The sequence below is a fragment of the Mustela nigripes genome, chromosome 2 (genome assembly GCF_022355385.1).
Source record: "Mustela nigripes isolate SB6536 chromosome 2, MUSNIG.SB6536, whole genome shotgun sequence".
NCBI classification, from domain to species: domain Eukaryota; kingdom Metazoa; phylum Chordata; class Mammalia; order Carnivora; family Mustelidae; genus Mustela; species Mustela nigripes.
In genome coordinates, this window is record NC_081558.1 from 178,321,208 (window position 1) to 178,326,171 (window position 4,964).

Here is a 4,964-nt window from a genome sequence, read left to right on the forward strand (position 1 = left end):
AACATAACAACCAGTTCTGTAATACTTAGAGAGAAATAGGGGTTAGGATTCTAACACTCAAAACTCTGTCAATAACACATTGAAACAATAAAATGAAATAGAAAACTTTGGAAAACTAATAACTATAGCAGTTTTAAACCTATTAAACTTATTAAACTTAACCTATATTAGTCCAGCAATATATAAAATATAATTATAAATATATCAATAAATATATGTAAACAGTTAAGAAACATATAATATATAACATATGCTACAATAAATACTACACTCGAACTTGAAAAAGACTTGGGATTGCTTAGGGAAGTGGACATAGAAAAGGTTGTAGCAGTCTAAGACCTATTGAGAGGTGATAGAAGGAAGATTATCTGAAATCAGACAAAACGTCATAATAGCACATGGGGTTGGGTGTGCTCATAACACAAACAACTAACACACACAACGGTTGGAGGTCCCTGCTGTGTTTGAGGTGCATGTGGGTGTGTGTATTGTGTATTGTTCTCTGGCTAGTCTCAGCTGGGTGTGGTTTTCCACATTCACCTAGTGCTTCTCCTGGACGAAACCATGCATAACTAAATACAAAATCTGCATTCTACTCCAATTGTTCCTTAATATGTCACTCTTACTGCACAGCATTCCCATTTTCAAAACAAGCATGAGAGTAGAACTAACTATAGGTAACTATAGGTTGTGAGAAAGTGTGATGACTTTGGCAGTGAAAAGAAAGAATGAGAACAAGTGTTGCAAATGTGTCAAAAGAAGGAGAAAGTGTTTAGAACCAGATTTGACCAGATTAAGAAGTAGGACCAGATAAGGTCCTACTTAAAATAACCTATTCAGGGGAATTTGTGTTCTGTCAAAAATCAAAACTTAAATTGTAGAAACCAAGTTCTAGTGATTGCCTATAACAGAGGGAAGGATATATTCAGAGACTATATCGGAATTCTTTCTGGAGCCCTGTAATCCCATTCTAACTTGGCACAGTCTTTACCAACAAGTAAAACCACTCCTATAATAGAAAGATTTCCATATTAAAAATATTACATCTTTTCCCAAAACTGTCTTTTAATTCTCTCTATGGAACTGTTTTTTCTTCTTCTTCTTCTTCTTCTTTTTTTTTAACTTTATAACTCTGTGTCAAAGGTGCTAAATATTGACAAGTTTAGAATATCTTACTTAGCAGGAAAAGCTATATTCAGTTTTCTTCCAACTGCTTCCAGATCTGTTTGGGCAGGAAAATAATGTGTTAGCCTTCCCACATCTAGGGCTTTGTTAATTTCTATTTTAACAAGGATAAAATATTCAACCTAAGTGGAATTTCAAACTGCTTTTTGAGAAAATCAGAAATAATTGAGTCTTCTGGAATTAAGAGTTTCTTTCTGACCAAAGCCAATGCAGGAACATTCCTTTTTAGCTCCCCATAGGAACTCATTTATCTGGAACTAAATAGCATAGAGAAGAGAAGCAGAGCGAGATGGACAAAACTTCTCTTTAACAGATTTGACTGAGCCATTTCTCAAGAACATATCTGAGTTTTAAAGAAGGTAAAGGATCTTCATTTTAAGCTAGTGGGTACTTGTTCCTCTTGCTAAAATATCTCACTTAACAGAAATTACTTGGACATTGCTGCAGCACAGTATTCTGAGAGCAAAACAGTATTTTATACAGGATAATTATGAAAACCAATATATTTAATTCAAGTAAATGAAGAAAGACAAGGGATCAAATAAATGTTGACTTTCTTATAACAAGACTCCCAAACATGCATATGTATCCTCAGATCCCATACAAATTGCATATTTCTATTGTACATAAATTCCGACACCATATCCCCAGTGCCTTCCTAATCAAATAGAGAAATTCTCTGACTTGGTCTGATTTTCCATATTTTGCTTAAGAGATTTTTCCAGGAGAGCCAGTGAAATTCATTTCTAGTTCAGTTTTTAATGCCTTACTAAGAAGCCCTCATTCATTCATTCATACCTGAAAGCTCTGGCCTTGTTCCTTTCATTGTAATAATCAAGCATTTATTCTTTGTTCTAATTTCTTTTCCACTTGATTATTTTAATTGCCAGAATTGATGTGTGTGTGTATTATGTGTATATATTCCATATATATATATATTTGAGAAAATATATTGAGAATATATATATATTTAAGAAGATATAACAGCATGTATATCTTATATATATAGAAAGAGAATTTTAGTATATTATAGATATAGAATTTTTTAAAAATCCATCCCTAGAAAACATGAAAATGAGGTCACAAAATCCAATGACTAATATGCATAGATATACAAAAGCAAATTTCTGCCCTTATAAAATTTTGCAAAGCTTTAAGCAGACACATTTACATATCTAAATCCCTTGGCAATATAATTCAACCACCACTAGAGTTATTACAAATGAACTAGGGCATATGCTTATCAGGATATGCTAAATTCTTTTATACTGATAGTCTGTTTCAGCAAAAGCTTAATTTCAGATTACTGTAAATGGCACATGGGATATATCTGGTGATGTATTACAGTAATGACAGAATAAGAGAAATATGCAAAGAAACATTTCTCATAAACTGAAAGACACAATGGGCAATAGGTCTTTTCAACTGAAATGTATTTTTACTAAAACCATAAGTTTGTTTTCATTATTTCTTTAAAACCTCATGCCATTTTTAGAAAAAATTTAAATTTCCACTGCTGAGTAACTGTTATTAATGTTAAGTAATGACAACATCATTTTCAAGTGATTTTTCTGATTTCAATTTTTTATTTAAATTCTGGTTAACATATGCAGATGGTTTCTTATTTATAAAGTTGGACTTACAGTTTATTGCATATTTCTGAAAGATAGAAGGGAATTCATCCTAGATATTAGAGCTACAGCACAAAAAGGTTACACTAGTTCTGTAAATTTCAAATCTGAGAAATGGTGCCTCGCATCCAACTCTAAGTTCCTTTTCATCAAAGTTAACAAATCAGATTTTGAAAATAACTGCTGATGGTGACCCACATGATGCTGTTTCTTGTCCCTCAAATACTTAAGATTTCCTCTACGTCACATAATAACGCTGTTTTAGAAATTTCATCTTTAATATTCCTATATGAATAGGAAACATTAGGTCAATTTATATCATTATCTATATTTTATTTATGCTGGATATCTGATGAATCTAGTTTTATTGTGTGGTACACTGAGCATTTTTATGAACTCCCAAGTAGGAGTGAAAAAAAAACTGGAATTATTCAAGGCTGGAAAAAACGTTTGAGTTGAGTGGAACCTGAAACATAATCTGCAAACCACGGTTCCTCTTCATTTTATGTATATTTCAAGGGAAATTTAATTCAGATGTTTCTGATTAATGCACACTTAGCTCATCAAACTTGTTGTGCAAGAGTTATTTGATTTCCAGGAAGCCTTTTTCTTTGCAAGACATTTCCCTCTGTACAAGGAAGTCTAGATTTGCCTGTGTTAGATGCTACAAAACTGGAAACACTTCTGGTGCTTTTTTTTTTTTTTTTAATGTGTCTGAGTTCATACTTTTACTTGATGAGAATTTTTAAAGCAACTATGTCCCTTGTCTTCTTATAAAAGCAGTAAAAGAAAATAACTGATATACTCAAAGTGACTTAATCAAACTCCCCAAATTAGAAAAATAATTTGTGAATTTATATTACATTGAACCATACAGTCTTTGACTGCAAAATGGCTAACACATGTTAGAAACAGTAATGGAAAGAAATTGAACCAAAAGTCAAGGGATCTGGTTTCTAACCTCATTTCTGCCACACACTTTCTAGGTGATTTTAAAAGAATCATATTGTTTTTCGTTATCTTTATCTGTAAAATAAGGGGGTTGAATAACATGATTTCCCTGGAAACAATTCTTAAGTTCTGTCTAATTTCTGAATTCAGTATACATTTTATCAATAGTAACACACACACATATATATGTACATACATATATGTTACTATTACATATATATGTTACTATTATGTGTGAAATAGAGCTATGTTTCATAATATCATCAAAAAATCTGTTTTACTTCAAGAAATTATCTTAATTCACTAAAATAAGTTTATAGCAAAATATATCTTGGTCAAAATTTAACTAAAGTCTTACAAAAATATTTTCTATAATTTTCTGTTAACTATTTTATGAAAAAGAAGTGAAAGATATGACTGAGACTGAATTATAGGTTGTTAATATTCTTTCCAGATTAGAGTACAGTGTTTTCATATAACACACATGTACAGTTATTACATCAATGGCCTTTATATTAGAAGTAATACAACAACGACGTTCCTAAAACACTGAAAATTTTGAGATCATGTTCTTAATTAGCATAGTTTGTTTTATACTCCAATAACAGACAGCCCCCACATCTTGGTAGTTTAAAACAACCATAGGTCATTTCACAGCACATGTCCTTTGTGGGTTATCTGGGGCTGTGTTCTATGTTGTCACTCCAGGATCAAAGTGGATGGATACTTCCTCTCAGTCTTTATTTGACAATCATGACATGAGTGGGAAGGACATGAGAAATCCCCAATGGTTCTCAAAATTTACAGAAGGTAGCTTATAACTTCTGCTGTGTATTAGTGACTACAGCGAGTTACCTAGCTACATGGGTGCTTGCAACAGGTGAGAAAGCACGAGTCTAGTATATAACTGGGAAGCAAAGGACAAATAAGTGGTGGACAGTATCAATGACTTCCACAACCACACATAGAGAAAAATGTTGTGATTTTTAATGTAGCAAGCTAATTAAGAAAAGAAAGTTGCTTGACTAATCTCAGATTTTTTGAAGTCCAGAAGTGATTTTTTATTGAAATAAATTAAAAAACCATGTAATTAGATACCACCAACCTTTATTTATTTAAAATGTTAATTTTATTTAGGACATTTAAGAATAAAAAAGGTTATTATTCTTTTTTTTTTTTTTTTTTTTTTTTTTTTTT